The 13,121-nt window shown below is 37.4% G+C and overlaps 1 protein-coding gene across 1 annotated transcript in view; it reads right to left on the reverse strand.

Moving 5' to 3' along the window:
- The window catches only part of RPS23 (ribosomal protein S23), a 477,290-nt gene that overhangs the window by 382,504 nt on the left and 81,665 nt on the right, over window positions 1–13,121 (reverse strand). The gene's annotated exons all lie outside the window — the stretch shown is intronic.

A 13,121-nucleotide genomic window follows, 5' to 3' on the forward strand; every position in this document is an offset into this window, starting at 1 on the left:
TTTCTGTGACCCACGTTACAGAAGAAAGAGGGAGCGGGAGACAGGAGGACACAAGATCAGAGAGAACTTGCAACCTTCCAACCTGAGGCCTTCCAACCTTCCTCAGTTCAAAGTATTCAGCATGCCAAGGTGCTGTATGTTGAGGTATTGTGCTCTGAGCCCCAGCAATATGCAAGGGGGGGACTAGCCTCACATTGCCCAGGACTTTCTGGGTTGCTAGTGACAGAAAAGAACTCACATTCACCTAAAGTAATAAAGGTCATTTATTGACTCACAAAACTTGAAAATCAAGGAGGGAGCTTGCTTAACTCATTTCTAGATTGCTAGATGCAGAAATACAGACGGTGTTGCTGGGGCCCTCTCTCTTCTCCTCCCTTGGCCCTGCTTCTTTTCTCCACCATGGCCATGCTATCCCTCTCTTGCTGTAGCCTTTCCTATGGTGGCAGAGGACACATGGGTACCCCTGAGCCCTAGTCTCTCACCAGTCCTTGTTTTGCCTGACCTGCTGACAACCAAGCATTTGAATCCCAGTTCTTGAGAAAAAAGAATATTGTTCCATGGTCTAAATTCTTTATGCTGCAGATGGGAAGGACAAGAAAAAGAAAACAGAGCTTCTGCATTTGAGAAGTAAGAACATCATGAGTATGACACACTTGTACATTAGACAGAATCAAACTATCCCTTTCACAATCTAGGTAAGAAGATGGCAAATGTTACCAAATATGTTACCACTGAAAATCACAACATCAACTTCTGAAAATAAAATTTAAAATCATTTTTATTGAGTTTAAGAGAATTACAACAACAAAGGGAATATGGTCAAGACCTAAGACAAGAATGCAGAAACTTCCAGTTTTAAGGGGAAAAAATGTTAGTAAGATGAAAATGAGATCTATTGAGGGCTTGAAAAGTGGTAAATCTGTCTTATATCCACAAAGAGCCATTCTGTTCTCCTCTCAGAAGTCAGTATTTTTCAGCTGCTAATACCGTTTTCCCTCTGCAAACTGTGATTATAAAGAGAAGTGGGGAATCACTATAGAGATAGGATTATTATTACTGTTGAGAGACGTCCTTTCCTCCTAAGTCAATGTGGAGGAATTTGGGATTAGTACTGCTGATCTCTTGCTGCTCCTCTCTCCCTGCTGCCTAAAGGGAGGCTGGGGGAGAGAAAAGAGCATAAGGGCCCAGAGTTGTCTGTTCAGACCACCCAGGTTGTGCTTTGCTAGCCTCTCTGGAGCCCACCACTCCAGGGGAGACCTGCAGAGGGCCAGTTTTGTCAGAAACTGCTGTGTGTCCATTTAATGCTGGAGTATACAATTATGCGCCCTTTTGGCTACAGATCTAAAGTGACATTGTCCAGTTTGTTAGTAATAAAAATGATATTTTGACCTCCATCAATCTGACTCTTGGTTCTATTTCCCAACTAGTTCAGAATTCAACTAATCAAGAAAAGGGTGCTACGTATTGAAACTCTAAAATCCCAACATTATTATTATTACAGTAAATCACAGTAAAATTCATAAAATGAAGAACCATGTCGTCCAAAGTTGTTTTTCACAGTAGTAAGGGAGTGGCCATATACAAATAGTGTAAGAAGGTGCAGTTTCCAACACTGGATTAGAACAGATTCCAAATTGTTTTCCTGCTTACGGAGCCAAAAGAAGAGAGTAATTCAGGCTAAAATCCAATGCACACCTCCAGCCTCATGTGGAATCATGGAGTAGCCCCAAGACAATCAACTGCTTTGCCATTAACTTACTGCTTTGCTAATGTTTGTCTTATGTCTTTATTTTTCTGAGTAATTAGCTTATAATTTTTTATTTAAAAATATTAAGGATATCTAAGTGTTTTTGTTACGTAGATACGTTATATAATGCTCAAGTCAGGGCTTTGGGTGTGCCCTTCACAGAATCGTGGTCATTGTACCCAGTAGGTAAGTTTTTATTCATCACCCCACCTCTCCCCTTCCCCACTCCTTGGTTTCTCATGTCCCTCATAACGTTGTGTGCCCATGTGTACCTATCATTTAGCTCCCACTTATTAGTGAGAACATACAGTATTTGTTTTTCCATTCCTAAGATAATTCACTTAGGATAATGGTCTCCAGTTCCATCCCCATTGCACACATGACATTTCACTCCTTTGTATGGCTGAGTAGTACTCCATTGCATAGATATACCATATTTTCTTTATGCAGTCCTGAATTCATGGAAACTTAAGTTCATTCCACATCTTTGCAATTTTGAATGGTGCTATGACAAATATTCAGGTGCAGGTGTCTTTTTTATAAAATGACTTCTTTTCCTTTGGGAAGATTCCCAACAATGGGATTGCTGGATCAAATGGTAGGTCTGCATTTATTTCTTTGAAGAATCTCAATACTGTTTTAAATAGAGGTTGTAGTAATTTACAGTCCCTCCAATAGTGTATATGTGTTCCTTTCTCTCTGCATCCATGCCAGCATCTATTGTTTTTGGACTTTTTAATAATGGCCATTCTGATAGGGGTAAGGTGGCATCTGATTGCAGCTTTAATTTGCATTTCCCTGATGATTAGTGATGTTGAGAATTTTTCATATGTTTGTTGACCATTTGTCTATCTTATTTCAAAAGATATTTCATATCTTTCATGTCTTTTGCCCACTTTTTAATGGGGTTGTTTGTTTTTTCTTGCTGATTTGAGTTTTTTGTAGATTCTAGATAGTAGAACTTTGCCAGATGTATAGTTGTGAATATTTTCTCCCATTCTGTAGGTTGTCTATTCATTCTGTTGATTATTTCCTTTGCTGTGAAGAAGCTTTTAAATTTCATTAGGCCCCATTTATTTATTTTTGTTGTTGCTGTATTTGCCTTTGAGGTCTTAACCATAAATTCTTAATTACCTTGTAATTTGACTAATCTAAAAAATTCCAGAAACATTGTCCTCATATTTTATTCTAAATACGTGCTTCAATATATAAATGAAAATTTTGTCTTAATAAGAAGACAGAAGTTATTCCATTTTAGAAATTGCCACTCTCTCAACACTTACATATCTCCCTCCTCAGTTCCATGTTTGCTTTGCAATTGAAAAGAAAATGCCAGATCCACTAGATTTTTGAGTGTAACCAAGAATGCTTTTGGGATCTTTTGGCAAAGGGCAATCTCAGTAGATTAGGTAACTGAAATAACATGACCCCAAGAGAAGTGGACACTAAGCTGTGTGGCATAGGCTTAGTTGCTGAAGTGAATTTGTTTAGTTACTTAAGCAGCATGAAAAATTAAAAAGTAGTAATTACACATAAAAGCCACTCCTTTCACTTGGTTTAAATTACTTTTCTTTGTTTTTTCAAGTTGCTTAGATTCATTCCACTTCCAAGTCAATTTAGAATTCTAGACTTTGGTAATGGAAAAGCCTTTTAATTCATCTCTGTCCCTTGGCAGGTCTCCTCATGTGTGGACTCAGACAACTCAGCTGCACAAATAACACAGCATCACACACAAGGCAGACCAGAAAACAAACCCATCCGTGAGCCTCCATTTCATGTTGTTTGTTGATTTTCTCACTAACATGTGGCTAAAAGGATTTACAAAAGATCTTTGAGAAGTTCGAGATTTGTGTTAGTTTCAGCATGAAAGAAGAGTATAGATGGAACAGCAAAGTTCTAGTAAATGTTTTTCCTCTCTTTGTGATTCAAAATACCTGGGTAAAATGCATGCAAATTTACTTCTGGAAGGAACTCAGTCAGCATAATTAACTTTACCAAAGAAAGTAGCTTTAAGATACAAGGTTTCCCTCCAACATTTCACATCTTCTGTTCCTCTCTATTAATTCTCTGCCTTTGGATGTTTTTCTTCTCTGACAACAGTTTCTGACAGCTGAATGGTGGGGACAAGAGAAATTGCTTTCATCTAGTCTTGGGACCTGAAGAGCTCTTGGTAAGTCCTGAGAGGCTTGAGAACTCAATGGCCTTACTTAGCCAGCTGTTTATAGCTGATATGTTATTTATCTCTACTTGTTTCATGTACAGTGGACCCTTGAACAACACATCCTTGAAATGCACAGATTCACTTAATACTTAGCTTTTCTTCCTCCTCTGCCACCTCTGAGACACCAAGACCAACTCCTCTTCTTCCTCCTCCCCCTCAGCTTATTCAACGTGAAGATGACAAGGATAAAGAGCTTTATGATGATTCACTTCCACTTAATGAATAGTAAATATATTTTCTCTTCCTTATGATTTTTGCAATAACATTTTCTTTTCTCCAGTTTACTTTATTGTATGAATCAGTATATAATATGCATAATATACAAAATATATATGTTAATCAACTGTCTATGTTATTGATAAGGCTTCCTGTCAACAGTAGGCTATTAGTAGTTTTTTGGGGAGTCAAAAGTTATAATCAGATTTTCAAGTCTGCTGGGCATTGGTGCCCCCAATCCCTGCATTATTCAAGAGTCAACTGTATTTGCTTTGTCATATTTTTTGGTATCCCTTTTCCTTTGTTCTTTTTAATACCATGCACAGTATAAGCACGCATATAGATTAGCTGGACACAGTTCATGATGATAGTATTTAAAAGCAATACCATCTAATTCTGTCTCAGATCATAAATACTCCAAAACCCAGTCATGTTGACTTTCTTTTGTGGCTTTGGGACTTTTAGTTGATTTTAGAAAGAGACTTGACCAAAGAGCCATTGTTACTCGAAGACTATGGTTCTGAAACATAATGTGAATCATATTTTAAATTCTAGATCTCTGGGACTCAGGTTCTGAGGTGGGACCTCTGAGACGTGCTGCTATCAGAGCATTCCACATCAGTTAAACTCGTCTCCTCAGACAGCACAAATTTCCCCCAAACATTTCAAATATAAATTCCTGGCCAGAAGGGAAAAACAGTGCAAACATAGTCCTTACCCTCTGAACCTGGGTAGGTTGCCTCCGTTCTCCTGCCTTGGGAGCACCTCTGCTTTTCTCTCACTTCTTGTGGTTAACACACACACACACACACACACACACACACACACACACACCCCGCTCCCTGGAAACATATGTTACCATTTTATTTTCTCTCAGGCTAGTCACGGATAAGAACTATGTTTAAAAGCCAAATAGGACAAAGCTAACCTCCGTCATGGCTAGCACACAAGATGCCATTTAGAAAAACACTGATGCAATCACCACTGGCTCTGTTAAATAAGGGATCTCTAATGTGGCCCATGATCAAACTCACTTCCTCGTTAAGAGCACAAACGTAAGGTAAGACAGAGCCTCCTTTGTTTAAAAGAGGCGGTATGAACTCTACCACGGGTCCCCAGACACTCCTAAGTCCTCTGTCCTGAACGTGTAATTAATTCGTAAGAAACCAGGTACCACAGCAGCCACGGTTTGACAGTAGATTCATTCAGCACCAGCCAGATGTGAAAGGCTTTCAAAGGGACCAAAAAGTGCTCCCGTTGCCCAGGGAAGCAGCAGACGGTAACCTCTGGTTTGCAGCCTTACCATCACCTTGTAATGCCATTTCTAATGTATTTCAATTCACTCTTAACAGCAGCAGATGTTTTTTTGCAAAACCAAAGGTTATTGATTAACCCAGAGCAGGTAGGAGGTCCTACTTGAGTTCTTATATTTTTCAGCCTACAATGACTTAAAAACCACTTGGAAATGCTCAAATCAATGGTATCTTATTAATGTTAATTTTAAATGCTCTTTTGAAGGGTGAATAAAGAGTTATTTTCAGAAATGAAAGGAAAAATATTTTCTTTAAAAATTGTTGTTGTTTTATAAAGAGGAGTGATAAAAAATTTCCTATGGGAAGACTCCATCAGAGTGTCAATAGATTCAGTTCTGTTCAACTTCTATCAGCAATTTAGAAGATGTGGAGAATGACTTTTTTACCAATTGAAATGACACAAAGCTAAGAGGGATATTTAATACAATAAATATCAATGCGAAAATTCAAGATGAAGAGCTATCTTGACATCAGAATCAATAATAACAATTTGTCAGCAAAAAATATGAAAATTTACATTTAGGATTTAAAAATTAATTATATAAGAACAGAATAAAGTAGGCTGAATTTCTTTGAATTCACTTGGGAAAAAAATCTGGGAGTTTATCATAAGCTCACTAAGAATTGGTAATATGTTTGGCTATTGAAAACTCTAACATAATTTTGGAGTAAATTAATGAAAGCTCATTTGTATATTAGTCATTTTATATTCTGTCCTAGGTAGACCATATCAGCAATATTATATTAAACTCTGGACATTGCACTTTAAGAATGACCCAGCTTGTCCAGAAGGTTCAAATAGCAAGGAATTTGGAAATTCTGTGAGATAGTGTTAAACAGGTGTCTTCTAATATTGCCTCTCAACCACCATGGGAATATACGGTTCAGCATCCATGCCTGATGGTCATTCATCTTTGCCTAGAATATGTTCAGTTACATGAAGGTCATTACTCTGCATTGTTAGGCAGGTACCATTTTTGAAGTCCTTTCTTCTATTATTGTCAAGCTTTTAATCCTAGATTAAACCTATTTCTCCTTGTACTTTTTCTTGATAAACCATTATAGATTTGAAAGTCTATCATGACTTCTTCAGAGGATATAAAAAGATTATTCCTTCAGAAAAATCAAGCAACTTCTGATAAAAATAAAAACTTACATTGATAAAAAATTTATTGATACTGTAATAAATAAAGATGTCTATCAAGTATTTAAGACACTATGGCAGATCCAGGTTGTAATTCTCAGAGGTTATTGTAATTTTTGATAGATAATCAAATTTATTAAAAACTTCTTCACCATTTCTTATGTTTTGGCATTTGAGAGCCTTGGCTTATGCTTAAATATGGTTAGCAAATTTATCTGAAAGAGCAACTTTGAATTACTATAGGGTTCTTCCCAGCGCTCATCTTCTTTTTCATTTCATCACTAAAGAGAGAGAGCTGTAGCCAGTGGTTTGGGAATGTCTAACTTCAAGGATATTTTAAAAATAAGTGATGTCGTCACTCATGAAAAGTAATAATTCACTGTTCAAGTATGTTCTAAGTACTCCTTACTTCAACAAAGACTTACCACAATGGGTGAAGGGAAACCATTGTATGGAAGTTCAAACTTTCCCTCTGAATGTTTGAGTGTTAATCTGCTGAAATGAATTGACTATAGACAGATTAACGGAAGAAAAACCATAATGAATTTGTAGTTTTACATAACATGGTCTTCAGATGGCCAAAGACCGAGGATATACTATCCATTTTTATGCATATGTTCTATTAAGTATGGACAGCAGTGCAGAAATATAATCGGACAAAATGGGTCTAATCTAAGAGCAATAGGCTGGAGGAGGGGGGGAACCCAGCAAGGCCTGTTAGTGTAATATTTTTAGAGTAATACTTTTAGTTTTTATGACTCGCTTTGGGGAAAAGTGGTTCTGGTTTCTATGTCCTGCTTTGGGGAAGAGGGATTTTAGTTTCTAGAATGGTTGTCTCTGGGGGAAAATGAAAGTGAGAGGTAGAAGGGCCCAAAAAGGTCAGAGAGAGACTTCCTTTGAGGCTGCTTCTGAGACCTCTATTTTGGGGTATTGTTTTCTAAGCCTCAACACTATCAATGATAATGGGCTTTTATATCACACCATTTTCTTAATTAATTACTTAAGGCCTCTTGAGAGAGAATGAGAGAGAGATAAAGAAAGAGAGATATGCAAACCAAGTAAGGTCAAGTGGTAATATTGAATTAGACTGTAACTGTAGTGAAAAGGAGAAACACACAAGAAACCAGAGCTAAAAGATTCAGAGTTTGAGCCAACACGAATACCCCTAAGTATCACTACCAAGCTTATTTATGAAATCTCCCACTTCAGCCCTCAGCCGTTAAATTTTACATCTGCCTCTGACAAAGGCGACGATGATTTGGAGGGCAGTCTCAAGTCCTTTAGACATAGCTCCCAAAAGGTAATTTGCTACCCAACACTCCACCACGTTCTTCAGACAGCTCTGGTTGTTCCAAGTAGGATTCTCTTCGGTTTATCTCTAGCAACGGCAGAAAATATGTCCTGGGCTTCCAAATTCAAGGAGATCTGGATGTAGAGATTCTATTTATTTTTCTTTTTGCTAAATCTTTGCTGCAGGAAGCAAATTTCAGGGTTCTCTGAGGTGAATGGGGAACTGAGGATGTCCCCCTGGGAGCTGTTGCCATGTCTGCTCTCTGGGTGATAAACAGGCAAGAAAGCTCGTGGAGACTGGAGGTCTCATGGTGCTTGGCGGGCAGCACTGACGGGCAGTAGCCGAGAGGAGGCTGTGGTTATTGCCCTGTTAACAGGTCCCTCTGTAAATCCAGCACTGGCGGGGAGTCCTGAAGCAAGGTGTGGGGATTGAGGAACAGAAAAATAGGAAATACACACAAACAATAAAAAGCAGACTTTCTGATGAAAAACATAATGTCCAAAATTTCAGCAATGAAAGACCGTAAAAGTCATGGAAACCTTAACTAGGGAGGTGAGTTAGTCATAGTTTAATGCAGGCATCCTCAAACTACGGCCCACGGGCCACATGCGGCCGGCTGGGGACATATATCCGGCCCCTCCAGGTGTTTTTGCCCCGCACGTTGTCCTGTTTAGCAGACAAATTGTCCTGGGCCCATAGTGCGCATGTGTGGAATGTGCGCTGCACTCTCCAAAGACCCTCCAATGGTCTGAGGGACAGTGAACTGGCCCCCTGTTTAAAAAGTTTGAGGACCCCTGGTTTAATGTCTCCTCTCTTAAAAGGAAGGAATGAGGAGAAAATACATAGGATGAAAAATTTTATGCATAAATCTATAATATCAAATGAAGTCTGTTTCAAAGCATTGCACAGAATTAATATCCTTGTTCCTTACAATGCTGTAGTTAATTAGTCTGGCCTATGTGAAAAAATGAAAAATGAGGAAACAATGAAACGAAGCAGATGCCACAGGATTCCAGAATGAGAACAAAGGCAAGGAAATGAAACAATTAGCAGCCCCCAAACAGTAATCCATATGCAACTTTCCAAGAGAAGTTTACAGATGATCATTCTTAAATATTTATTTAGCATTTATCTTGTTTAGGACTGTCCTAAATATTTAAAAGAACATCTAAAAATATATGCATATAAGCAAAAAGCCAAAGAACAAAATGAAGCCATTTATCTCTGGTGAATGTGCAAAGGTCTAAAAATATTTTGTAGGTGAATTAGATATAGGCATAAAGGAATCTAGAAATGACACAAACTTTTAAGGCTTTGAATTGCATTGCAGAGAATCTGATAGTAGAGATCATTGAGAAATTAAAGAGATTTTTCCCTTCTACTTTCTTTTCAATCACTGTCTCAAGAACAGGGGGCCTTTGTTACATACCGTGGTCTACTGAGTATATGTATGGGAAATATTCTGTGTGACTTAAGATGAAATAAACAACCTCCTGGGATCACAAGCAACTCTTCTACAAAATGGCACTAAGAAAACTGAGTCACATTTCAGGATAGCCTTTGGAATCAGTTGGTTACTAACATTGTTATAACACAGTTTAAGGTTTACATGAACATTAAATAACACTTATTAAACAACTTAATTTCAGGCTTTTTCCTTCCATTTATCTCACAAGTTTAAAGCAAAGCAACAGAAAAGTTCTTCCCATATTGGAAGTCTTAGAGTGACAGAGGAAATGAGTCATCAAGATAATTTATGATCTTTCCCATAACTTGCAGTGCAAGAACATAATAATCCTTTGTTATTCACTCAACTCAGTGACCAAACTCCAGGACCTTGATGGAACATAATTAAAATAGGATTTCTGTAGACCCAAGTCTCTACTTCACATCCCAAAATGGTTTTACCTTATTCCAATATGATCAATTAATACTATTTATTATTTTTTACTTTTCTGCTATAGGATTACAACAAGCTAGCCTCGGTAAGAAGTTATTTTTTAAATGGATAAAATTAAGTTCCTGATTTTTAGGAATTTATAATCTGTAGGAAAAAAAGAGAAGCCCCAAATACTTGGAATAGCTAAAAGTCACAGGAGAGTGTCAAAGTATTAGACAAGAGAGAGAATTTGTATTACAACTGGTAATTTTTGTTTTATTTAGGATTTGAAGCTTCTGATCAATATGGAAAAACTTCTAATCAGACATGATCTTAAAGTCTAGTTATTTTTGAGAATCTTTAGATAGCAAATCAAAAATATGTTCTTTACTTTGTTTCCAGAGGAAAAATAATATTTGACAATCTTAAAGACCTAAAAGGTGTAGAGACTCTAATGTTATTAAAAATGGTCTTATGTTTTCCAGAGATTTGCAAATGTGCACTTTCTGGATGTAATTATAGGTATGGTATATATTACCTTAAATATTCCCCCACCCCTGAAACGTGATTTAGCCTAATTTGGGTGTTGAGGGTGTCCTCCAGGCCCAGAGTGAGGATAGCCTTTCACATCTTGTCTTTTCATGAACAACCCATCCTAACACACAGCACACATGGGAAAAGAGGTTTCTAAGTTTACCCATCAACCTCCCTCCTGAGCAGCAGGAAACTCTAATATTCTATGTGGGAGTATTTGTTTAGTCAAACTCAGGTTTGGTGAAAATATTTTGTAGTGTGGATTCAATTCAGCCTTTAAACATATTATCTTATGCACTCCATGAAGAACACTTATTGGACTTCGTTTAGGCTAGTGCCTTTAGTGCTGGCTGTGCATGTCCACTTACCTGACCTCCTGGAGACATTAAACCACATCTGAACATGAGCACATGTGTTCTTACATAGTTCTTACATTGCATGAGTTCAGCTCCCAGTTGCTCACTGGGATGTTAAATGCATTTTATGAAAGGTTGGGTATTTACTAAATTACAAAAAACCAGAAAAATTTAGAATATGTTCTTCCATTTCTAGACCCTGAGCCTGTAGGGGTGAAAAGGTGATGATACAGATGCTCCAAAATCAAAAGATAAATTAGCAAGAGAAAAGCACAACAAATTGATTTAACAAAGTTTTAAGTGACATAGGAACCTTCAGAATTGGAGATCTGAAGACTCAGAGAAAACTGTGTGTTTTGATGCTAAGTTTGATGCAGAATGGACAGACATGTAGAAATATGATTGGACAAGAGGGTATGCTCTAATGGTAATAGGCTGAGTGTGGAAGTGGAAGCCAGCAAGGCCTGTCTGCTCAGATTCTATCCTTCTTGGCCTCTTTGTACAGCATAACCTTCTCATCAGGTGTAGGGCAGAACTTCTCTAGAATGAGAGTGTCAAACCTACTTTCTAAGGTAGGTAGGTCAGATAATTCCTTTATGACATGCTTTACCAGAAAGGCAGGGCAACGTCAGAGTGACCATATTGCTTCTGAGGCCCTCTCGCTCTACTTCAGTTCAAAGTACTTTGTAGTAGTGTTTTCTAAGCCCTTACAGGCCCCAATTTTTGGTTTAGAAAATATGATCACCAAGTATATACATTGATGTTCCTGACCCGCCATCAGTAGGACACAAACTTCTTGCCGTTTTCTAATGATAATGGATCCAACTTAATCACATGGAAATAATAAGTGTATTTGTAAAATACTTGGCTAGATCATGAGACATTGTTTACTACAATAAATTAGAAACAAATTCTAGCCCCTATGTGGAATAATTTGGGGCAAAAGGGAATATGAACTTCCTGAAAATGACACACGACATAATTGGGAAACAGTAAGATGCACTAAGTCCCATATAAGACAAACAGTCTAAAAGAAATCAATGCAGTTGCAATATTATACCACCATTTCTCCATCTCTCAGATACTTAGTCTTTTTTCTAGAAAAGCTTTTCCAATATCTGCTTCATTAAAGAGATATAGTTTTTGCTCCTGTGTGCTACTTCCCAAGTTGGGCACTTTCTGTTTAGAAAGATTTCTACAACATATATGGGACTGATTCTTAAGTTGCATTTAGGTATAAAATAATAATAATGAAGTAAAATAAATTACTAATTAGCCAGGGTGTTTAATAATAATAAAAAAAACCTAGACCTGATAATTCAGGTGCTAAACCTAATGCTGTATTAGTCAACTTAACAAATAACAAATAATTATTTCTTTACTTAAAGGTTGAGTTGGGGTAGAAGAAGCAAAATAATTAATTTTTTGTAGGCCAGTATGAGTTACACATTTTACACACAGTATCTTACTTCCACTTCATGACAAGTGTTTTTAATCCCTGTTTTACTTAGGAAAAGGACATGGAGAATCAAATAAATTCATAACTAGACTGAGGTCACACAGCTAGTAGTCAGCAAAGCTGAAATTTGGACTTTGGCTGGCTGCAAAATACAGGCTTTTTCAAAACACTGAACTGCCTCTTTACTATCCAAGTTGAACTGCTATTGCCCAAAGGAATAATGGTAAACTAAAAACTTAAAACCAAGGAAAGGCAAAGGGAACTGTCTCTACATGATCCACATTTATTTTATTCCTTCCTGACAGCTCAAATAACCATAGAATCCCTGGTGATCCTAAGTATTTGAAGATGACTATGAAAAGCACTTGTATTGAAGGACTAACTGATCAACTAATCATTCCAACATGTAGTACATTACAGCCTTTGCTTCACTATGTGTCTGGGAAAATAAGATATTAATATAAAAGAGAGAAAGTACCTCAGTTCCTTTTATTGGAGTGGAAACATAAAAGAGGAGGTTAAGCAAGAACACATATGAACATTCATTTGCAATTACTTCTCTTCTAACTCAATGTAGAGCCATGGGTCATATGATAAACTAGCCGCTTGGGCACTTCAAGGAATAATAACTTCCTCTCTTTTCATAGATCAGAGTCATAGAACAACTCTCCCAAGTGGTATGCTTCTATATGTCTCCATAGTTAGCCCTCTGGCTCTACCCAGTCTGTTTTCTTTTTAGTCTTTTAAGTGATCTTCTAACATTTTTCTCCAAACCTCATGCTTGTGGTTTGCTAAGTCTTCCACAGTTCTTCTCCTTAGAAACTACTTGCCTTTTCCTTGCTTTGCATTACTTCCCCCTGTTAATGATGGTACTAAATTCACCAGGTTGGGAATCTTCTTAAAGACAACATGTAAATCATTTACTTGAGATTGAAGTGAATTTCCAAAATGGTTATGTATC

Source organism: Microcebus murinus, chromosome 11 (assembly GCF_040939455.1).
Source record: "Microcebus murinus isolate Inina chromosome 11, M.murinus_Inina_mat1.0, whole genome shotgun sequence".
Lineage (NCBI taxonomy): Eukaryota > Metazoa > Chordata > Mammalia > Primates > Cheirogaleidae > Microcebus > Microcebus murinus.